Raw genomic sequence first — 26,355 nt, forward strand, 5'->3', positions numbered from 1 at the left:
TGGCTGAAGACAAGCAGAAAGGATCAGGATGGGACAGAGTTCAAATATAATTGTACATCAGCAAATAGATTTGTCACAGAAAATCGTGGAAGAGAGTATATTATGTTTTTTTTGAATGGACAACGTTGCTGCATAAGGTGACACAGAAAAAAAAAGAGATTGATACAGCAGGGAGACATGGATACAGGGTGAACAAAAATATTCAGTGGTTGGTAATCTTTTGCAAACTCAGGCAAAATGGGTAACACTAACAAGAAAGGATAACAAAGGCATTACAGAGAAAGCATTTGGCCGCATATCATGAAGTAGAGTCAGTCTGAATGTAAATTCTGGCTACTACTTGCCAAGGACACAAGCAGCAGAACAGTTTTAGCCACCGAACAGCATTTCCTTGTTCATCACTGCATTAAACAGGAACTCATTGGAATTTTTTAACAAAGGCATTGTGATAATTTTGGAAAACTTCAATGTTTGTATAATCTGGGAAAATCACACGGTCAACATGATATTGGAAGAGGAGTTCGGTTATTTTTTTTCAGTGATTCTTTGAAAAACACATTGTGCAACTGTTAAGGGACACAACTATCGCAGAGCGACCGTGTAATGAAACTTAGTGAATGAGTAATGTCACCTGCAGAGATCCTTCGGGAAATTGTGATAAAGTGCAGTTTAAATAAATATAAAGTTTTAAAGTGAATCATAGAAAGGACAAGCTACAACAAGAAACAAAAATAGCCAATGGCATGAATTTGAAAGGAGAACTGACCAAGGTAAACAGGCTAAACAGACTGAAACATGTGCCTGTAAATGGAGAGTGGAAAACATTTGAAAGGACAATGCAAAATACTCAACAAAAGGACATTCAATTAAAACAGTAAAAACCTCAGCAAGAAATTCCCACTGATCCCTCACTATGGACAAAAGGGATCATACTAGATTATGAGGCTGAGAAGATCGCCAAAAAGTACTTAAAATCCTGAAGTGAGAGACTGTTTTAGGAGTAAATGTTAATGGATTACAAAAGGTCTGCTCGCAGGAGGAGGGCTGTGGGAGGGGGAGCCACGGTCAGGGTTCATTTTCACAATAGGAACAGGGAGAGGTGAACGTGCTGGAGGAGGTGACAGTGTTGCAGAGAGTGGTCAGGGTGTTACAAAGCCAGTACGGATTGCTGCAGCTGGAGGGGTTTGCAGAGGTAGAAAGGGACAAAGGTATTTTTATATATTCATTCATGGGATGTGGGTGTCACTGCCTGGAGCAACGTTCTTTGACGCCTCTGCTATTTACTGAGAGAGTAGCTCAGAGTCAGCCATATTGCTGTGCGTGTGGAGTCCTTCCCTAAAGGAGGTAAGTGAACTAGATGAGTTCTTCCTCCTGATCAACAATGCTTTAATGGTGGCCCCACCAATGTCTTTTACAACCACAACATTACATCCCAACTCTTACTCTTAATGCCCTCCCGAATGAAGATAACCATCCCAAATGTCTGCTTCACCAGCAGTCTACCTGTGACACCACATTCAAAGAACTGTGAACCTGAGTCACTGGATCTCTGACTGAAAACACTACCCAGGGCCCGAACATTAACTGTACAAATCACGCCATGGTTTGTTTCACCAAAATGGAACACCTCACCTTTATCTAATTTAACTCCATCTGCTATTCTTCAGCACATTATGCCAGCAGTAATGTTCATCCTGTTGTATCATAGATAACCTTTTTCACTGTCCAAATTACCACCAATTTCAGTGTCACCCAAAACAATTACTTACCAGGAAACCTATATTTCCATCCAAACCATTTAACCAAATGACAAACAACAGGGGACCCAGTACACCGCTGGTCACATGTCTCCAATCAGAAAAACAACATTTCTCCCACCACCCTCTGTCTACAACAATCAAACCAATTTTGTATCCAGTTCATTGGCTCCTCTTGAATGCCATATCGTTTTACACTGATCTGAGCTTATTACCCAGTTTACCAGACAGAACACAGAACACAGAACAATTCAGCCCAAGACCCTTCGGCCATGATTTCATGCCAACCTTTTATCCAACTGTAAGATCAAAGTATACTACATACCCTTCCGTTTACTATTATCCATGTGTCTGTTCAAGAGTCTGTTAAATGTCCCAGATATGTCTAATTTTACAACCACCATTGGCAGTCTATCGAACCACCTACTATTCTCTATCCTCTTATCCATCCTCCATTCACCTTAAAATTACACCACCTTGTAATAGCCATTTATTCCGTGGGAGGAAAAGTCTCTGACTATTCGCTCACTCTGTGCCTCTCATCATCTTGTTCACATCCACAAAGTCGCCCTGCCCCCTTCTCCAATGAAAAAAGCCTTGGCTCCCTCAACCTTTCTTCGTAAGAAATGCCCTCCATTACAGGCAGCATCTTGGTAAATCTCCTGTGTACGCTCTCTAAAACTTGCACATCCTTCCTGTAAACAGGGGACCAGAACTGAACACAATATTCCAAGTGCGGTCTCACCAGGACTCTATAAAGATGCGGCACGGCTCTTACAGTCAATGCCCTTCTAATGGGAGCCAACACAGCATATGCCTTTTTAACAACCCTACCAACGTGTGTAGCGATTTTGAGGGATCTGTGGACATGGACCCCATGATCTCTGTTCCTCCGCACTGCCAAGTATTCTGCCTTTCACCCTGTATTCTGTATTCAAATTCGACCTTTCAGAATGCATCACTTCACACTTTTCCAGAGTGGACTCCATCTGCCACTTCTTGCCCAGCTCTGTGTCCTGTCAATGTCCCATTGCAACCTACAACAGCCCCCCACATTCCCCACCACTCCACCAACCTTCATGTTATTGGCCAACTTACTAACCCACTCTCCAACATCCACATCCAAGTCATTTACAAAAATCACAAAGAGCAGAGTCCCACCGCCGATTGTTCCAGAACACCACTGGTCACTGGGCTCCAGGCTCAATACTGTCCATCTGCTGCCACCCTCTGTCTTCTCTCGGCCATCCAATCCTGTATCCAGACAGACAGATTTTCCTGTATCCCAATTTTCCTTCTTTTCTGAATGAGCCATCAACATATTCTGCCATATTCTCAAAGAATTCAATAAGGTTTGTGAGGCATGACCTGACGCCTTACAAACCCGTGCCGACTGTCTCTAATTTAATTATGTTTTTCCAAGTAGTCATAAATCCTGTCTTTAGAGTCCTTGCCAATAATCTGCACGCCACAGACATTCGACCAAATGTGTAATTCCCAGAATTCTACCTCCATAACATGGCTCGGACTTTACAAATCTTCCCTCCTCTGTCATGCTCCCCAGAAGGGCACTGGAGGGTGGTGGGGGTTACAGAGATAGAGAAGAATATCAGGACAGGAGGATTTTGCAGACATTAGGAGGTTTGCAGTGCCAAAACGAGGCTTCAGTAATTGTGAGGTTTCATGATAATGAAGGCGTTTGAGGAGGGAGGGAGGGAGTATTATAGGGAAATGAGAGGGTTCACAGTTTAGGTGCTTTGTTAGGACTGCACCAGGTTACTGAGTCGGGGAGGTTTCAGCACTGGAGGTTGTTACATAAACATGGTTTTGGTTGCAATGCAGGAAGAGGATTCAGGAAGCTGGAGAGTATGGGGTCTGAACGAGGTTACACAAATGGGAAGAGTTGTCAGGAGTGCAGGTGTTTACAGAGACAGTAATGGTCTGATCTGGAGCAGAGGCCCTAGATTGGGAGGGATATGGGGACTGGAGGTGGTTTCACGGGGTGGAAGGACCATAGACCCACAGGAGGTTACAGAAATGTAGAGCGCTCTAGGGCTAAAAGGGTTCATGGAGATCGCAATGTTGGGAGGGATGGAGAGGTTTACAGGGATAAGGATGTTTGTAGGACAGGGCTGGATCACAGACAGTGATCGTTTTAGGGAGCTGAACAGATTACATAGATAAAGATGTTTGTATCGACTGGAAGAACAAACAGAGATATGCAGGGTAGTCGTGACTGATGATGTTTATAGACATAGGAAGGCTTAGGTTCTGGGGGTTATGGAGGCTGTGGAATCTGGATTTCTTTTCAAAGACTGGGATGACTATTTTGGTCAGAAACAGTTTCACAGATGAAGGAGCACAGCACAAACAGGAGGAAGTTGTAGGGGAAGGTGACGTTTAAACAGATGGTGATGTAAGAGCTGGACAATGTTATGAAGATGGGTAGATGGTGGAGACACAGGAGGAGCTTACATTGACATGGGGGTGATAGTGACAGGAGGGTATTAAATAGATAGTGGGTTTTGTAGGGACTGGATTGGGAGAGGAACAGGCATGGAGTGAGTTCGACAGACCAGGAATACTGCAGAGACCTGAGAAGATGACACTCAGGTTAAAAGGTTGGCATGAAATCATGGCCGAAGGGTCTTGGGCTGAATTGTTCTGTGTTCTGTGTTCTGTCTGGTAAACTGGGTAATAAGCTCAGATCAGTGTAAAACGATATGGCATTCAAGAGGAGCCAATGAACTGGATACAAAATTGGTTTGATTGTTGTAGACAGAGGGTGGTGGGAGAAATGTTGTTTTTCTGATTGGAGACATGTGACCAGCGGTGTACTGGGTCCCCTGTTGTTTGTCATTTGGTTAAATGGTTTGGATGGAAATATAGGTGTCCTGGTAAGTAATTGTTTTGGGTGACACTGAAATTGGTGGTAATTTGGACAGTGAAAAAGGTTATCTATGATGGGGGATGGGGGTTGGGTGTCCACAGACTGTTGGTGTTTAGGGAATGGAAGAGATTTGGTAGATAGGGAGGAATGTAAGAGCTGCAGAAGCTTATGGAGAGTTGAAGTGTTGGAGAAATTTGCTGAGGTAGGTTTCTCAGACAAGAGTCGGTTATAGATAGTGAGGTTTGTGTGGTCTGAGTAAGTCAAAAAGAGGAGAGTTTTCGCATCTGGAAGAGGTTACACTGACAGGGACAGTTGAAGAGACTGAAGCAAAAATGCATGGAGAAGGTTACACAGATAGGGAGGTGAGTAGGGACTGAAGGTGAATACACAGACATGGAGGAGCTGAGAGGGATAGGGATCATTGTAGGGATTTACACAGATAGGGAAGTTTGTGATGTTGGAGAAGGTTACAATAATACAGAGTGTTAGGGAGTGTTTAGTGGACGACAGAGGAGCTTAGAGAGAATGTATTATGGGGAGTGGACGACATTCCAGACACAGAGGTGGCTGTCGGGTTGAAAAGAGCTTCTTCAGATCCTCGGTGCCGTAAAGCTGATGGGAGATTATAACAGTGAGTGTTGCCAAGCCGTAATTAGTTCACTGATATAGAGCAGGTCTCAGCACGTAACTGTCAAAGGGAAGTTGAGACAGTCCAGATGAGTTTTCAGAGATACAAATGTTTATGGGCGTTTCAAGAGGGAACAATGATTGGGATTGCTGTACCAAATGGTAATATTTATAGGGTCGATTCTAAAAGCAGGCAGAGGTGACAGACATATCGATCTTTGTCAGGACTGGAGAAGCTTACATAGGCAAGGAGTGTTTTAGAGTCTGGAGGAGATTACGGTGTTAAGGAGAATATTGGGGATCAGGCCAGGTGTAAGAGACGGGGATGGTTGACAGGGCTGGACAATAACCTGAATAGAATCACCATCGTGTGCAACCAGGCCATTTGGCCCAAACAGTCCATTCCAAACCTCTGAAGAGCATCCTACCCAGCCCCCCCCCCACCTATACTTTAAACCCTGCATTTCTCGTGGTGAACATAGTTAAACCACACATTTATGATGGCCAATTCACATATGGTGCAAATTTTGGACACACACACAGCAAGGGATTGACACGCAAACACACACAGTGAGGGGGATACACACAGACACACAGTGAGGGAAGGACATGCATACACACACAGTGAGGGGGATGCACGCAGACACACAGCGAGGGTGGACCCGCACTCACACAGCGAGGGAAGGACACACACACACGCGAGGAAGGGACACGCACACATGAAGCGAGGGAGGGACACGCACACATACAGGGAGGGAGGGACACACACACATACAGGGAGGGAGGGACACACACACATACAGGGAGGGAGGGACACACACACACAGCAAGGGAGGGACATGGACACACACAGCGAAGAGGAGAACATGCATCTGCACCCACACACACAGTGAGGGGAGGACATGCACACACACAGCGAAGGAGGGACACGCGCACACACAGAGTGAGGGACACACACACGAGGGAGGGACACACGCACACAGCGAGGGAGGGTCCCACACACACAGCAAGGGAGGGAGAAGCACACACACAGCGAGGGGGACACGCACACACACAGCGAGGAAGGGACACGCACACACACACAGCGAGGAAGGGACACGCACACACACACAGCGAGGAAGCAACACGCACACACACACAACGAGGAAGGGACACTCACGCAGCAAGGAACGGACACGCACAAACAGCAAGGGAGGACGTGCACACTCACAAAGTGAGGGAGTGACACGTGCACACACCGAGGGAGAGACACGCACACACAGAGCGAGGGAGGGACATGCACAGACATGCAGCGAAGGGACACACACACACACACACACACCCACACACAGCGAGGAACGGATGAGCACACACACAGCAAGAATGGGATACGTACACACAACGAGGAAGAGACAGGCACACACAGAGCGAGGGAGGGACACGCACAGCGAGGGAGACACACACAGACAACGACGGAGGGACACGCCAGACATGCAGTGAAGGGATACACATACACACACACATACAAACACACAGACACAGACACAGTGAGGGGAGGACATACACACACAGCGAGGAAGGGACACGCTGAGACATGCAGTGAGGCAGGGTACATGCACATACACAGCGTGGGAGGGATACGCACACACACATGCAAGGGTGGGACACGCACGCACACAGCGAGGGAGGGACACGCACACACACAGCAAGGGTGGGACACGCACACACAGTGAGGGAGGGACACGCACACACATAGCAAGGTTGGGACACACACACACAGCGAGGGAGGGACACGCACACACAGTGATGGAGGGACACGCACACACACTCGGAGGGAGGGACACGCACACACACAGTGAGGGAGCGACACGCACACACTAGGCGAGGGAGGGACACGCACACACACAGCGAGGGTGGGACACGCGCACACACAGCGAGGTGGAGGGCATGTGCACACAAATTGAGAGGGGGCACACACACGCAAAGCGAGGGAGGGACACGCAAACACACACACAGTGAGGGGAATACAGACAGATATACGGCGAGTGAGGGACACACACACACTGTGAGGGACGGAGGGACATATACACACACACACAAACACAGAGCAAGGGAGGGACACGCACACACATGTCGAGGGGGAGGGCATGTGCACAGAAATTGAGAGGGGGCACGCACACACAGCGAGAGGGGACACACAGACATGGCAAGGGTGGGACACACGCACACATCAAGCTGGTCACACACTCACACACAAGGGACAGACACACACACACGCAAAGCGAGGTAGGGACACGCACAGATACACACAAACACAGAGCAAGGGAGGGACACGTGCACACACAGCGAGAGAGGTACAAGCACAGCGAGGGAGTGATACGCAAACACACACAGTGAGGGGGTTAACCGCAGACACACAGCGTGGGAGGAACACACACACATACACACACGCGCACACTGCAAGGGTGGCACACACACACATAGAGCGAGGAGGGATGTACACACACATAGCGAGAGACGGACATGCATACGCACAGCGAGGGAGGGATAGGCGCACTACACACAGTGAGGGGGTTACCCGCAGACACACAGCGAGAGATAGACACACACAGTCACGCACAGCGAGGGAGGGACACATGCATACACGCAGCGACCGAGAGACACAGCGAGGGAGGGACATGCAAACACACATACCAAGGGAGGAACACGCGCGCACCCGTTCGCGCGCGCACACACACACACACACACACACACACACACACACACACACACACACACAGAGAGGGAGGGAAGGACATGCACACACAGTGTGGGACGGGCACGCAAACACAACGAGGGAAGGACATCCACACACACACAGCGAGGAAGTTACATACAGCGAAGGAGGGACACCTTCATACACAGCAAGGGAGGGACACACACACACACAAACACAGAGGGAAGGATGGACAATCATACACATGGCGAGCGGGAGGGCATGTTTACAGAAATTGAGAGGGGGATATGCATACACAGCGGGAGAGGACACGCACAGATACGGCGAGGGAGGGACACGCACACATAGCGGTGGGGGGACATGCACTCACACAGCGAGGGGAGAAGCGCACACACAGTGAGGGGATATACACAAAGAGCAACGGAGGGACACACACACACAAAGAGCGAGGGAGTGACACGCGCACACAGAGCAAGAGGGACACATGCACACAGTGCGAGGGTGAGACACATGCACACACAGCGAGGGAGGGACAAACACACACAAACACAGACACAAACCGAGCAAGAGAGGGACACTAGCAAACACAGCGGGGGGAGACACATGCACACACAAGAGGGAAGGCCACACACATGCGCGCACATCTAGAGGGACACACATACACACACACTCACACAGAGAAAGAGAGGGACACGCACACACACAGCCAGGGAGGGACATGCACACACAGCGAGGGACGGTCACACACAAACACACACACACAGAGAAAAAGAGGGACACACGCACACACAACGAGGGGGAGACACATGCACATGCAGCAAGGCAGGGCCACGCACACACACGCACAGCAAGAGGGACACACACACAGCAAGGATAGGGATCTCACACATACACAGTGAGGGAGGGACACAACAGCAAGGGGGACACGCACACTCACAGCACGGGAGGGAGACACACTTACACACACACACAGAGGGAGGGACACGCATGTACACACACACGCACACACACACACACAGAGCGAGGTAGGGACACGCACACACACAGTGAGAGAGAGAGACACATACACACAACGCGACGGAGTGACATGCACACAAACAGCGAGTGAGTGACAAGCAGTGAAGGGGACACACAAACACATACTGTGAGGATGTGACAAGTACACACACACAGCGAGGAAGTGACACACACGCCTTGAAGAAGTTTTCCTCCTCGCTCTACAAGAATCCCAGGGAGTCCCTCTCCCACTGCAACTCACAGGTCATTTCATCTGCTCTGAAGCTCCTTGACTTGTCCGGAATTGTCCGACCTGCCTATCTCCTTTTCCACCGATCCACTCCACCCTATCTCCTTGACCTATCACCTTCATCTCCTCCCCCACTCACCCATTGTACTCTGTGCTACTCTCTCCCCAACCCCACCCTCCTCTAGCTTATTTCTCCACTTTTCAGGCTCACTGCCTTTATTCCTGATGAAGGGCTTTTGCCCGAAACGTCGATTTCGCTGCTCGTTGGATGCTGCCTGAACTGCTGTGCTCTTCCAGCACCACTAATCTTCATACCTTTCTCCTGCTCTCTCTCCATTACATTAGTGTCTGGAAATCCTTATTTATATTCAGTGTCTTTGTTTCCACAGACTGATATGGGGGACAATTACCCGCTTCACCAGTCTCTGAGTGCAGACATTTATTTTCATCTCAATGCAGAGTGGCCTGTCTATATCTAATAGGGTAAAAACAATGACTGCAGATGCTGAAAACCAAATACTGGATTAGTGGTGCTGGAAGAGCACAGCAGTTCAGGCAGCATCCAACGACCAGCGAAATCGACGTTTCGGGCAAAAGCCCTTCATCAGGAATAAAGGCAGTGAGCCTGAAGAGTGGAGAGATAAGCTAGAGGAGGGTGGGGTTGGGGAGAGAGTAGCATAGAGTACAATGGGTGAGTGGGGGAGGAGATGAAGGTGATAGGTCAAGGAGGAGAGGGTGGAGTGGATAGGCGGAAAAGGAGATAGGCAGGTCGGACAAGTCCGGACAAATCAAGGAGACAGTTACTGAGCTGGAAGTTTGAAACTAGGATGAGGTGGGGGAAGGGGAAATGAGGAAGCTGTTGAAGTCCACATTGATGCCCTGGGGTTGAAGTGTTCCGAGGCGGAAGATGAGGCGTTCTTCCTCCAGGCGTCTGGTGGTGAGGGAGCGGCGGTGAAGGAGGCCCAGCACCTCCATGTCCTCGGCAGAGTGGGAGGGGGAGTTGAAATGTTGGGCGGTTTGGTTGATTGGTGCAGGTGTCTCGAAGATGTTCCCTAAAGCGCTCTGCTTGGAGGCGCCCAGTCTCCCCAGTGTAGAGGAGACCACATCGGGAGCAACGGATACGATAAATGATATTGGTGGATGTGCAGGTGAAACTTTGATGGATGTGGAAGGCTCCTTTAGGGCCTTGGATAGAGGTGAGGGAGGAGGTGTGGGCACAGGTTTTTCCGTTCCTGCGGTGGCAGGGGAAAGTGTCAGAATGGGAGGGTGGGTCGTAGGGGTGTGTGGACCTGACCAGGTAGTCATGGAGTGAACGGTCTTTGCGGAAGGCGGAAAGGGGTGGGGAGGGAAATATATCCTTGGGTGGGGTCTTTTTGGAAGTGGCAGAAATGTCGGTGGATGATTTGGTTGATGCTAAGGTTTGTAGGGTGGAAGGTGAGCACCAGGGGTGTTCTGTCCTTGTTACGGTTGGAGGGCGGAGGTGCGGGATGTGGACGAGATGCATTGGAGGGCATCTTTAACCACGTGGGAAGGGAAATTGCGATCTCTAAAGAAGGAGGCCATCTGGTGTGTCCTATGGTGGAACTGGTCCTCCTGGGAGCAGATACAGCCGAGGCGGAGCAATTGGGAATACGGGTGGGAAGAGGTGTAATCCAGGTAGCTATGGGAGTCGGTGGGTTTGTAAAAAATGTCAGTGTCAAGTCGGTCGTCACTAATGAAGATGGAGAGGTCCAGAAAGGGGAGCGAGGTGTCAGAGATAGTTCAGGTAAATTTAAGGTCAGGGTGGAATGTGTTGGTGAAGTTGATGAATTTCCATAATTACATCGGCACCACTTCCCACCTCTTCCACCGCTACATTGATTGCTGCATTGGCGCCACCTCGTGCTGCCACGAGGAGGTTGAGCAATTCATCAACTTCACGGGAAGGCCCAACATTTAAACTCCCCTCCCACTCTGTCGAAGACATGGAGGTCCTGGGCCTCCTTCACCGCCGCTCCCTCACCACCAGACGCCTGGAGGAAGAACGCCTCATCTTCCGCCTTGGAACACTTCAACCCCAGGGCATCAATGTGGACTTCAACAGCTTCCTCATTTCCCCTTTCCCCACCTCATCCTAGTTTCAAACTTCCAGCTCAGTAACTGTCTCCTTGACTTGTCCGGACTTGTCCGACCTGCCTATCTTCTTTTCCACCTATCCACTCCACCCTCTCCTCCTTGACCTATCACCTTCATCTCCTCCCCCACTCACCCATTGTACTCTATGCTACTCTCTCCCCACCCCCACCCTCCTCTAGCTTATCTCTCCATGCTTCAGGCACACTGCCTTTATTCCTGATGAAGGGCTTTTGCCCAAAACGTCGATTTCGCTGCTCGTTGGATGCTGCCTGAGCTGCTGTGCTCTTCCAGCACCACTAATCCAGTATTTGGTTTTCAGCATCTGCAGTCATTGTTTTTACCTTGATGCTCATGGTAGACTGGCGAATTATCCTCAGTAAAAAGTTACAGATTGTGATTAAATACAATTCTGCTTCTACTGCTGTTATCTGCAGCATCACACGATAACCCAGTTTGAGCTGCAATATCTGCATTTCAATTCTACTGTCTGTCCCCCAGTTCACACCGAGACCCAGGCACCCATCATCCCTGTACTCGGTGACCTAACCTGGATTCTGATGTGGGAACACTTCCATTTCCATTTCTCATTCTGCTGAGGTGTCTGCCTGGTTTCACTCCTCAAATTTGTAATATTACGCAAACACTTTAACATATTCATCGGAATCTGTTCTGTTCCCGCAATGCCATCTTTGTGACTTAAGTGAATGGGTATCCCTTGGTTCCTCTCCCTGACGATGATTCAGAGTTCCGTAATGTCAGTGATGCCATCCGTATGTAGTTTCAGAGCCAATGAACTTGTGCACCATGCGTTTTCGTTCATTTCCTATTGTAAGGCGCTCCATTCTGGAAATGACGTTTGACCAACTTTGACACATGCCTTTGGAACCTGTTCAGAAACAGAAATTGCAGAACAAACTAAACATGTCTGGCAGCATCTTGTCGAGTGAAAGTAGAGTTGAGCTTTCGGATCCATTCACCCTTCGAAAATGCTCCCAGTTTCTCCAGCAATTTTTGTATTTTTTTTCCAGTATCCGTAGTTATTTGCTTAGTTGTAAATTTGTGCAGTGCCAGTTCCATTCTGGAGAACTTCAACAGGTCTGGCAACATCTGCAGAGACAGAGAAACAGAGTTAGCGTTTCAAGCCCAGTGTGACACCTCTTCGGAACGGACAAGGCTTGGAAAGAGGACTTTTTTATCCATTGACAGAGGTGGGGGATGTACAACACGAAAAAGAGGTTGTGGCAAAAGTTAAATTGGCTTTTAGCAGTGGTGAAGTGGAACATAATGTAAAATGGATTTAAATAAGGTATGAGTCGGGGAAAAGGTTCTCTATATTGAGTGCAAGATAACACACAACCACACAAGGGCACAGGGAGGCCAGGAGGGGGAATGTTCACCATGTTATGTTACACAGATCTGAACACGGATACGTTTTCAATGTGAGATCGTCATCCCCTTCAGAAAAAGGATTTCAGGTGTTTTTCTTCTTATTGGCACTAGTAAGAGTTTCATGCTGCCTTATTATTGTAACATGGAGAAAAACAAATCATAGTGTGAAGTTGACCGCTGAGTGTTTTTTACCTGTCATTTTAATATTGCTTCAAACCTGCAGTGTTGATATTTAAATGTTTGTTCTTTAAGTTAGTATCAGATAGAGTACAGGAGGTTGAAGAGTGACATTATAGAAGTTTATAAAATCATGAGAAGCATGGATAGAATGAATAATCAAGGGCTTTTCTACAGCATAGGTGTGTTCAAACATAGAGGGCATATTTATAAAGTGAAAGGGGGGATATTTAAATTGGACAAAGTGGCAACCTTTTCACGGAGACGGTGATGTGTGTATGGAATGAGATGCCAGGTGTAGAACATAGTACGTAGAACATTACAGCGCAGTACAGGCCATTCGGCCGTCGATGTTGTGCCAACCTGTCATACCAATCTGAAGCCCACCTAACCTACGCTATTTCATGTAGATCCATATGCTTGTTCAATGGAAACGTAAGTGTACTTAAAGTTGGAGAATCAACTACAGTTGCAGGCAAAGCATTCCATAACCTCACTACTCTACATCTACTAGAGTGGTAGATGCATGCACAGCTACAGCATTTCAAAGACAATTGGACAAACACATGAATGGGAAATGTTTTGAGGCATTTGGGCCAATTGCAAGCAGATGGGACTAGTTTAGTTTGGAAAACCTGGTCAGCGTGGACAAGTTCGGCCAAAGGGTCTGGTTGTGCGCAATATGACCATATGAATCTAGAAAGCGAAGGAAAACAAAGAAAAGATATAATGTAAGCAAATTGGAAATAAATATTAAAAAAACAATCTTCACGAGCTTTTCCGTGTGCATATAAAGAAATCAAATATTAGTGTGTGGCCTTAGGTGGGAATGAAATCAGGAAAGCATATTGAAGATATTTGGAGGGTGTGATTGCAGAATTGGCTAGAGGGAACAGGCAGATATTTTACACCAGTATCTGGCATCGTTCTTCACAGGGAAGGTACTGTAAGTATTTCAATGACATAATCAAAATAGTACGTGGATGGAAGTTTCTGAATTGTCTCTATCAAAAGAAACAAAGTTTTTAACTAACAGGTAAGACTAAGGGTAGACAGGTCAGCAGTAATTCATGCTTGGATTTAAAAGATGTGTTTACAGAGTGTCTGGTGGCACTGTGTGAAATATTCCATAACTCTCTGGATTACAGGCGGGCTCCAGCAAAACTGGAGACCCTCCAATATGGCGCCTGTCTTCAAGAAGGAATGAGACTGAAAGCTGGATTCATTTAACATAACAATTATTGCTGAGAATCTGTTCGAGTCTGTTATTAAGGAAGGAATTGCAGGGCATTTAGAAAAGATTCACACAAGGGGCTCATTATCTTTCCTGTAAAACCATGCAAAGTTTTCTGGCAATCCCTGAGAAGGGATTGATAAAGGGTCAGATTGATAAAGAGAGATTGGCAGACATGAGGCTTTCCAGAGATTTTCCACAAGGCATCACAATATAAAAGTTTTTACACAAGACAGTTGACAGAAAATGTATTAACAAGGATTGGCGATTGGTTAACCAACAGAAATCAGAAAGTGAGGATACATCGATCTTTATGATGAAGAAATATCTACTGGAGTACAAATATCAGTCTAACGGCTTCAGTTATTTACAATCTATATTAATAGCCTGACGGTGGGAGCTGAGTGCAATACACATCTGAATTTGTGGATGACACTGAGAACGAAAACGCAGGTTTTTATTTAATGAAGAGGACTCCCAAACTAAAGAGCAGTAGAAAGGGATTGGTATGTTCCTGTCTATGAAACATAACGTCAGCATGCTGATGCAGCAAGTAACTAGGATGGTTCATTCGACGGGTTCCTGGGATAAAAGGGCTGAATGGAGGACTCGCGCGCTCGTGGTTAGTTTTTAAAGGCTCAGATCAGTGACTCACTGCTCCCGGAAGGCCCCTGTTGCAAGATCCCACCCTTCGAGTTGCTGCTGCCGCTGAAAAGCAGAAATATCAGAACCGAAACATATCTGAACTGCTCCCAATGTCATTAAATCCTTCCTCAGATCAGGAGACAGAAAATAATCTCAAATGATTTTTATGTTTGTTTTCTCATAGTGAGCCTTTGTAAATCTCTTTCCGCAGAGTATTGGAGGCAGAGATATTGAATATTTTTTCAGGCACAAACGGAAGGTTCATTGGTAACAACGAGTGAATGATTATTCGGCAGGAATATGCATTTTGGGGAAAATCCTGACAGTGGTACCGAGTGACACTGATTCAAAACATCTAGGAATATAATGCAAAACAAATTTATACATAGATAAAAATTTAAAATGCAACAGTGACATAATTCAGTTCCAAAGGACCATGGGCTGCTCTGCCATTACAGAAAGACCACACATGCTGGTTTACTCTGAGGGTCACCACATCTTGGGTGATGAGGTGAAATTGAGAGAGAGTCCCCTTCATGATAACTCTATCAGTATGGGCAATTGAACCTGTGCTGTTGGCCTCCCTCTGCAGCAGAGACCAGCCGTCCAGCCAACCGAGTTGGTGATTGTGCAACTATTACAGAGAGAAACAGTCACACACAAAGGGTAAAAGAAACTTTCATAACAAGGAAAGTGGTACAATTTTGATAATGGTCAAAATAACGGCTGAGGATAAAAACTTTCTCTGCCAGAAATTGAATTTTATAACGAGACAATTGTTTACAAACTGTCTTTGGCTGAATACAACAAAGTGAGACAAGTGAATTAGCCAGAATAATTAATTTAATTTGGTATCATTAACCATAAATAAGTGTGTATTTCTGATTAGTCGACGGAAAAAGTGCTGATCATTACGTAGAATTATAAAGCTGATGGAATATATTGTTTGGAGAGTGCATTCCCATTGTAAATGCCCTTGAACAGGCGCTTGAAGAAAACCGGGGTAATAGTGCCTGAGTGTTGCCTGGTAAGTGGCAGGAATCCAGGGGTTGAATGACTGAATATTTCTCTGACATGGAGATGACAAAATCATCAGATCAGCTGCGATCTTATTGAATGCTAGAACACATTTGAAGGGCTGAATGGCCTCATGATGGATTAGAAATGTATATGATTAATAAAACGTGCATCTCTACTCCTTCCCCTTATGCGTTACATACAAGGGCACTGATATTTTCCCGCAAAATGGAATGATTTGGAACATTATCTGGAACATTCCATAATCAACATTCTCCAGAATATTCCATCGCCATATCGGGGTATTGAAAAGGCGAGAGAGAAAAGGGGAAGGAGAGTGGTGGGGCACGAACCTTGCCCAGTGATCAGTGCTATCACAGATATACAGTGAGCGTGTGGAAGCAGACAGAATACAGTGACCCTTATCCTGGAAGAGTTGGGAAGTTTATTGATGTTTGACCTGTATTGCTGGACATTTCCTCAGACCGCAGATACTGCACTGAGCTGGGTGATGAACTCAGACCATGCTCGGTGGCTGTAGAATTGTGGCCCCCTCTGGGAAGAGAGTAATCCTCTTCTGTACTACCTCATCTCCATGCCCCTGTCGACAAAACGTGATATAATTGCCCCTTATCCGCCATGATCGAGATAAACTGTATGGCGCAGCTCCAAATAGGGAAAGCTCAAGCGTGTGCCCATTGGCTATTAAAGATGGCACCTGTGCCATTTTTTCCGGAATATCCAGGGGCATCTGGGCGATGTTGAGTACCTCCAACCATGATGGGTGGGAGAATCGGGCTGGCATTGAATGATAGGGACCTCATGGGGTGGGATGGGGAGTTAATGAGGTGAATTCGATTAGATAGCACCAGGAAACTAGCTCGGCCTAGGGCAGACAATTCCTCTGTCACACTCATTGAAAATAGCACTGAGACAAATTATTTTTATATTCAGCCCAATGAGTCGAAGACTCTGCTGAGCCCACTCCCGGTTTCAAAGCTGCAGAACAAATCCTCATCCAAAACTCGCAGCGATATCCCGTTCACCCATCATTCCTGGGAATACTGGCTAATGTTGCAGAATGCTATTGAAATATCTTCACTTCAGCATTGTGAAATCCGTTATCTTCCATGAAATTGTGTCTCAATCTCCCTTTCTCGTTTTCCCAAAGTTCTTTTCTTCTTGCTATTTAAACTAATTTCCCTCCCATCTCTCTCTGGCAGTGATGTTTACACCCATATCATCCCTTATCATGGCACAATGGAGATATGGAGCTGTGAATGGATGGGAGCTGCAGCACATCCTGTCATTTCCAGCATGGGCTGCAAGTTTCCCCACACTGGGCAGGGATCTAATACAGTGTAACTGAGCAATACACTGGGGTGGTGTAGACAACCCTACATGCTGGGAGGGTAACGGCTTCTGGTTTACAGAACAATGCACTGAGGTGGTATACACAGCTCTACAACTGTTCCTGATTTACAGTTCAATTCACTGCGATTCACTGTACAGCTCCCCATACTGAACAGATACCTTATCCACATTTATAGAACAAGCCCACTTGTGTGCGCTGCATATTACCCCATGCTGGACAGACCATTTCGTCCAGGTTTCTGAATCAATGCGCTGGTGTGGTCTGTACTGCTCTCCATGGTGGATTGATACCTCAAGAGTCAGAGCTGCACAGTGTTCCATCCTCCACAGATTGCTGGGTTGTACTGTGACTGGTCTGCACATTGCTCCGTGCTGAGCAGATAGCTCATCTGGTCTTATAGTGTCTGGGCTGGATCTGTGAGGTGGATTGTGTATCCGATATTATTCCTGATAGAGCTATCACTCCTCAGCTCAACGCATTCCGCTGTCAAACCTCGTATTTCTGCAACTTATTTTCCATTAAGTAATTATTCAATTAGAACATGATTATCTGTATTTCCTGTCATTGCCCCAACAGACGCCTCTCACAATATACGAAGAAGGTAGTCTCGACCCGAACATTTTCTTATTTTGAAGGAAATTGTGTTGTGCTGTGTTTCAGATACAATTAATTTGGTCAAATAATTAACATTAAGCAAAACACAATTTATTCAAACACTGTAGGCAAAATACAACAAAAACAAGAGGAACTTGGAAAAAATTAATTTATAGAAATCTCAACAGATTAATAGGTTATTTAATTACAAAACATTAACTGCTCCAATATTGTAACATCCTCGAAACACACATTTCCAAAAACCAAAATCAGGAAACATATTGTCTCACATGCAATTCTCCAATCCAGGAGGAATGAACATCAAAAGACAATTCTGCGAGAAATCTCAGGGAGAGAGTGTAGCAGCCGGGAGAATTTACTGACTTCACACCCTGTGAGACCCAAGCATTAAGCAGTGAAAGGTAAAACTAAGAATCGTGGTTCTGTGAGAGTTTGCCCATCAATCCACAGGACCAGACCGCAGCTGTAAGGACCACAAGGAGTGAACTGTATCTACACTGTTTATGCCACTGTAGTAGCGTCACAAAAATGCCTAGACCAATCTAAACTCCGTAATGTTGGTAAGATAAATGTCAAATTTAAATACCAGTAATTAAAGCCAAAAGATGCAGTAGGCCTGGTGATCAGACACAGATGGCCTCGGGAGCCCAGCAATTCCTACCCAGCCAAAACATAATAGAATCATAGAGCTTGTGAAGAGAAACCATCATCTCTCTCTCCCTCACATCTAAATTCACGAATGGAGATGTGCCATTCACCCAAAAGTCAGCGATGTCAACATCCCACCCTCACCAAGTTATGTCAGGGTTGTTTTGAAAGTGGTTGACTGGACCGTTTGTTCGGTGACTGTGATTGATGTCAGTCTCCATGAATCCTAACTGTGTCACTGGAGGTTTTCCTCTTTTATTAATAACCTGTTATCTCATAGTATCAGCAGCAGCGTCATCCTCAACATGATTGGGATCAGCAGCTACAGAGAAATGGAGAGGAAGACAATATTAGAACAACAGACTGGAATGTTGCAACAATGAGTCAGAATTTGAGAACATTAGACTGCAATGTTTCAACAATGGACAGGAGTTTATCCTGGGGTCTTTACTTCCTTTCTTGGGATTGGGCATGGTTGGAGTTGCGGATACAAGCCATAATGAAAATTATTTAAGCTGGGTACTATCCCATCCTCGCTATAATTGGTGCTCCTGGTAAGCCTATCTCTGTCAATTCTATAAACGATGGTGAAGATTATTGCTATTTCAGTTCTTTATTTTAACATATGCATAAACTGTTACCTACAGTTTCAGTCACAAACTCCACTTCATTTCCATCAATTTCAGACTCCTCATCATAAACATCGAAGAAGGAAGAAATTTGTTCAGATCCTTGAGTCTTCCTTTTACCCTGAACTATTTCTCTACATTTTCTCTGCCATCAAACCTGCCTACACCCAGCTCCGTAATATCCCCATTTTCACCTCTGCCTCAGTGCTGTCGTTGAATTTCCGTCTTCTGTCCCATTGTTAACTTCAGCTTTTACGGCTCCAGTTCTCTTCTGACCTCTCCTCCAATTGCAAATACTTTGAATACACTTGTTCTTGCCTCTCCAGCTATTTCATTATCCCGACTATGTCAGAGTAATAATGCCAGTGGACGGGTCATTGAGAAGCACAGGTTCTGACATTAAAGGCATTTTTTAAAATCCTATCACAATCAATTACAGAACTTAATTTCGAATTACAAAAATTGGAATGAAGTCTCATTTTACTAATGGCAACTATCAACTATCAGGTTTTCTTTCATTATTTAACTTACAGCATTTGGTAAAGAAAGTAAGTGCGACTTCAGACCCGCGACCCCATGATTGGCTCCATATTGTCTTGGCAAATGACCTCACAGTCAAGGGCAGTTAGTGACGGATAACAAATGCTGCCCTTCCCTGTGATGCTGACATCCTGTAAAACAACATTAAGGGTGAAATAAACCAAGGAACTACAGATGCTGGAGATTTGAAATAAAACTCTCCTGTGTCTGAAGATGTTGGAGATTCTCAGCAAGTATGGCAGCCTCTGTCACGAGCAAACAGATAACGTTTCAAGTCTAGTGACCCTACATCAACACTGAAACCAACTGAGAAAATAGCAGGGATATCTGGATGAGTGAGGGGGAGGTTAGTTGAATGGAAGGAAAAATGTCCAGCAAGAGAGAGAAAGAGAGAGAGAGAGAGAGAGAGAAATGAAAAGCAGACAGGGGGACTGCTGATGATGAAGTGGAAGGAAAATAAAAAGGGACCTTCTTCTAACATAACCCCTTTCCCCATATTCCTGAGTATCACGTCAATCTAGATATGCCCCTGTTTAAAGTGAGTTATATGCACTCTATGACTCATCTCCAGTGCAGTGGTCAACTCCATCGGTAATACTGAGGCTGCCGTTATTGTTGCTGAGAGACAGAGAAACATAATGTTACATTGTCAACTGCTTCTTTGGAGAAAGGAACTTTCACTATGGCACTGCAAGTAATGCAACGGCTTCTTCAGGCAGGAATAGAAACATTTTCTACACGAAATGGGTGCACCATTTGTGTAAGCATTTGACTTCCGCCTGTCATTAGACAGGAAAGGCAGGTTATGTGGATGCTTTTCACGGGTGTGTATTATCAGCTGCAGTATATATTCAGAGAGACCAAGGGTCTGGTGATCCCACTCTGGACATTGCATTTATAGAGTGTTTGAGTCTATGGGAAACAAATGGAGCCAAGACTACACAGAAGGAAGCTCTGTGCAGGGCGGGGGCTGGGCATTGTATTATCCTCCATGAATATTTTTTCTAAGCTGAACAAATTCCAAACATAAAACGTGAACTTTCAAAATTGAGATGGTCACTGAGCTGTGTCCCCTCCATCAGCATAACCTGAGCCTCACACCAGGCAAGGACTGTGCTGACACTCACCATAAAGTGAACTGGATTAATTCTGGAACATTCCAGACGGGAGTTGTTAATTTATTTATCATCTCCGAAGTGCAATCCGCCGAAATATTCAATGGCTGTCAGCTGAGAGAAATACGTTGAGTCCATCTCCCTGAGGAAGGTACAGTAGCAAACTTCCAGTTATACTGGGGAACAAGGTCTGGTGAAAATGAGGAACTGCATGAAACGAGAATTAATGAGAATATGTTTTTGAAAATCTAATCGAATTGAAGGTTGGTAAGATGCTGCATCTGATAAGTTCCATCCCAGAGTATTGAGAAGGTGGCAATACAGCTAGCGAAAGAATTACTGAGTATTCTTCAAAGCTGGTTACATAATAGAAATGATCCTGCAGACTGAACAGCAGGTATTTTAAACCTAAACATTTAAAACAGGATGGAGAGGACAAACAGAATACTAAATAGCTTGATGTCAGCTGTGAGAACAATTTGGAACTTCTTGTAAGCATGTAGTAACTAGACACTTGGAGAACAACGATGTAACTTGGTAGATTTGGCCTAGATTCAGGAAAGGGAAATGATCTTTGCTAAATCTGCTGGGGTTTGTGGACTCTGTCCGTTGTGTCAATGACAATTGAGAACGAGAGGGAGTGGAGTAATTGAATTTTCAGAAGTAGTTTGACTTTGTTGTATGCAGGTGGGTGGAGAATCTCAGAGTCATGAATACGTAGTGGTGTAATATAAACCATATACATTAAAAATGTGATAATGGGCAAAGCGAACAGAGCAGTGTTTTTTTTTCTCTGGACGGAAGGCTTGTCGGGTATCAGAAGGATCAGTTATTGCGCAATAGTTGTGCACAATGTATAAAAATGATTCAAATGTGAGCAACAAATACCATCATTGACCTTTACGTTTATTAAATAGTGAGAGGTTGGGAAGTGCTGTTGCTGAAAAGGACCTAGATGTCCTTGATTATAAGTCACTAACAGAATTCTTACAGGGCAGGAAGTAATTCTAACTGTAAAGGATATGTGGTCCGTCATGGAAAATTATTAAAGTACCAGAGTAAATATATCTTACTCAATGGTAGTGTTTTGTTGAGCCAGTGTTTGGGTAATGTGTACAGGCTGAGTCTGTTTTCTAAATAAGGATCTCCATGTTACTGAGATGGTGCAAAGGAGTTTCACCAGACTGAACCCTAGCATGATGTTACCATAAGGCGAGAATGCAGTAACTGTCTGTTTAATCTGCAGCGCTGCGAGAGAACAAAAAGTTGAAAATTGATGGTTATGAACGGATCCTCATTATGTCTCAAGTAGCCATTGATAAGTTGAGAAATTCCAACCTTTCTATTGGATGATTAATTCCCAATAGTTTACGTGCCTGTGCAGAGACCTCATGTCGATTGACAGTGAGGTACAGGCACTTAATGAACTCTGAACACTTTCATGTACAGTTACTGTGTGACTCTACACTCAATGTTACATTGTCCATAATCCTTTCAGAAGTCATAATACCTTCATTCTGAAACAGTTAGCCATTCTCCACCAGCTTCTGAATTCCAGAGAGAACATGGGTCTACTCTCTCAGCGAGGGAAGATGCCTTTGAGACTGGTTCCAAAGTTGTCTTGATTCCTACTTCCAGGAAACCATGTTAAAGTAACACATGTGTACGATGATTAATAAAGCAACGCGGAACAAAGTGGAGCAGTGTTTTGTTTAGTGCCTGCTTCATTTATTTGTGATGTTAGACCATCTCTGACACCTTCCTGTTCCTGGGGTAGTGACGTGAGAAGCTGAAGGACCTTTTCCTGTTCCTTTGTTAATAACTCTGTGTGAAATTGTCTCTTTTTGATCCCGTGTAAGTGACGTGGAGTGTTGGACAGACTGCTTGTCGTCCTGAGTAGCAGGCAGGAGAGATTGAATGGATTGTCTCTCTTTTTACACAATAGTTTTGATGGGCTAAATGACTTTCCCACTTTCTTGTGATGCCATATTGAGGGGCAGAGTGAACTCCTTCGTTTGCTCTCGAAATTAGCAGTGTCTGCCAGCGCTGTTACATAAATGTTACAGACAGTTTTACAGCACAAGCTTGAATGCTGTCTAGGTCTTGTTGCGCAAGGACACATACTGCTTTAGGACCTGAGGGATGACAAAGGGTTTTGAACATTTTGTAACCTATAGTGAATATCCCCACTTCTGTTCGGTGTGAACTTAATGGGCTGAATGGCCTGCTTCCACACTGCAGGGATTCCCCCCTGACAAAGTGGAGGTGCCTGGGCTGAGGGAGCTACACTGAGGATCTCCTGCAGTGATGCTCCACAGCTGAGATGATTGATGCCCAATGTGGATAAACATCTTCCCTTATGCTGTGAATGCCTCCAAACAGCGAGAGTTTGCAACGGATTCTGATGAAGTGCAATTTTGCTCAAGGCTCCTTGATGTTATCCTCAGTTAAATACTGCCCTGATACCAGCGCCAGTCGCTCTTAGCTATGCCCTTGTATTCGCCTCTATCGCTCATATCAATACACCATGTTATATGAGCAGAGCAATGGTTTCTTCAAACAGAGGATAGTGAATGTCAGGAATTCTCTATTCAGGTGATTCAGGGGAGCTAGATCACTGAAAGACCTCTGAACGATCTTCCCCGTTTCTGTGCACCAGGTTAGAGCAGTAAGTGGCCTCCAACTGCTCCTGTCTAGCATGTTGTAGGGGCTAAATGCAACAATGGAACATCGCACTCAAGAACAAGATTAGGTCGTTCGACACTATGAAACTGCTCCACCAAGCACTAAGATTGTGGAATGTCGGGTTGTGGTCTCAGTCCCACTTTCCTGTCTGTTTGCCATTATCCATGACTCAATCTCTGTTTAATATTAATGAACTCAGTTTGAATAAATGTGAACAAAGAAGCACCACATGTCTCTGGCGATGGAAATTCCCGCTCAAATGGCCGTTTTAGAATTCTCCTCATCTCTCTTACAATGTCATACAGCAGGGAAACCTGTCCACATCAACAAGCCATCCCAATCTTAGCTCAACCCTTTTGTCAATATCTGGCCCATATCCCTGTCAATTCTTCCTATTAACATGCACAGTCAAAATGCCTTTCAAATGTTGGATGAAAATTTGGATGAAATGAAATGAAATTAAATCTACAGTCTAGATGGAAGTATTGTCCCTTCACTATCTTTCTTCTCACACCTTAAGCCTTTGTCCAAAAGCTTTGGAATCCTGGTAAAAAAAAACCTTGGCTATTCAGATTATCCATGCCTCTCATGACTTTACAAACGTCCAAAATGTCACACCTTGGCCTCCGAAGATGCAGAGTAGATAATCCCCAGTGTGTCCATCCTCTCCCTGTAGCTCAATCCCTCCATGCCCGGCGATATGCTTGTAAATCATTTCTGCACCCTCTCAGGTTTAACAACATCCTTCCTGTAGCAGAGCGAAATGAATTAAACACAATATTCTAAATCTAGCCTCATAAACATCCTACCCAGTCACAACGTGATCTCCCAGCTCGCATACTCAATGCACTGATCAATAAAGGCAAGCTTACCAAACCACACCTTCACCACCCATTCTGCCTGAGACTCCACTTTCAAGGATAAGTGAACCTGCACAGTTTTCTTCAACAATAATCCCCAGGGCCACAGCTATTAATTGTGAATGTCCTGCCCTATTTTACTTTACCAAAATGCAACACTTCACTTCCTTGCTTTATTCCTGATGAAGGGCTTTTGCCCGAAACGTTGATTTCGCTGCTCGTTGGATGCTGCCTGAACTGCTGTGCTCTTCCAGCACCACTAATCCAGTACTTCACTTCCTTGGCCCATTGGCCCATCTGATCGAGGTCCCATTGTACTCTGAGGTAAAGCTTGCTGGCCACTGCACCTTCAATTTTAATGTTATCTGTAAACATAATAAACAGGCAAATATTCACATTCAAATAATTTATAAAAATAATGAAAAGCAGTGGATTCAGCACTGTTCTTTGTGGCACATCACTGGTCATAGGCCTCCAGTCTGAAAAGCAGTCCTCTATCACACTCTGTTCCCTAGTTTCATTCTAATTTTGTAGTCATTTGGCTAGCTTGCCTTGTATCTATTTATGACCTAACCTTACTAACTTGTTGCCATGCGGAAACCTGTTGAATGCCTTGCTGAAGTATATATGTACAGCGTATACCACACTGCCATCAATCTTCTTTGTCACCTCTTCACAAAATGCAATCAACTTTGTTAGAAATTATTTCCCATGGATAAAGCCAAGTCGACTATCCTTCATCAGTTGTTGAATTTGCAAATACATGTAAATCCTGCCCCTCTCAATGCTCTCCAACAACATGGCAACCAATGAAGTCAGGCTCACTGATCTATAGTTCAGGACATTATTCCCTTTCCTCGTCCCACGCTTCCACTGCTCACTGCAAATGATAACGTAATGGGGTTGGTGATATGATCAATAATATAGGTCTCAGAATTTGTGAGGCTTAGGAACAAGTCAGGCAGGATTCTTTAATCTGCTAAAATTAACATGCTTACGACCCAAAGTTAATCAAACTACAATGGAAAGATAAATGACAGACAGTTTGGATATGGCAAATCTGTGCATCGATGTTTCCCTTTCGAATAATACTGACACATGCCCACATTTGATGACAAACTGACAAATAAAATCTCTGAAGAGCGTTAACTTTAAAGAACTTTGCTCAAATATTAATTGAACCCGTGACAAAAGGAATCATGAATGATTCTCCCAAACACCATTGAGCTTATGGAGCTATTCTGCTCTCACAAACTACTGGTAATGGGGTCACTTCCTGGAACATGTGGTATTTTGCTGGATTCCCTTTACTTCAGGTAGTGGGGAGATTCCAGTGCATCCTCGACAGGAATCCTCCATCAGTGGTAAAGACGACTGAGATGTTTTCAGCTCACACACATTGCTGGAAGGAGGAACGTGGAGAGAGAGGGAGCAACAGGCTCTTCCTTTTCAGGAGGATTACAATTTCTCCCTCTCTGAGTTGAATCACACAATAATCTTATCCGGCCCCAAACGGGACCAAATGAGGTATCTTTGAACAGTGTCTGAACTGCACGACTCCATCACATTCTCTGCTTTGTGTAGGTACATCATTGTTGCTGTTGGACGCCCAGCCATTTCTTTCGGAACAAATAGCGCCACGAGATTTGAAGATGTGTTTATATGTTTTTTGTATACTTTAAAAATGCAACTTGTAGTATCTTCACAATATCTGCATTTCAATGAATGGATCTTATTCTTAAATTACTTTCCCAGTCTTATTCTCCCATAGAAGATAAAATATTCATCAGGTATTCAACCAGTTCAAAATCTTCTATACTAAATAAGAACATTTCTCATTCTCAGGCCTAAACTTCTAATCGTACATAACATAATGCCTTCATCGCAAGAACGAACAAAGAGAAACATCTTTGAAAAGTTTGAAAAGCAATTTGCTTTTCAGTTCAGTGGAATTTCAGCCACGCACAGTGCATCAGGTGCTGTGTCAACAGCTGCCTGAATAGATGCAGTAAAACATCCTAAAGGTCGGACTCAATGCTCTTTGCAAGAAAGTGCATCATTTCATTTAATTTTCAAATCACGTGCTGCCTGTGCAG

This window comes from Chiloscyllium punctatum, chromosome 46 (assembly GCF_047496795.1).
Source record: "Chiloscyllium punctatum isolate Juve2018m chromosome 46, sChiPun1.3, whole genome shotgun sequence".
Classification (NCBI taxonomy): Eukaryota; Metazoa; Chordata; class Chondrichthyes; order Orectolobiformes; family Hemiscylliidae; genus Chiloscyllium; species Chiloscyllium punctatum.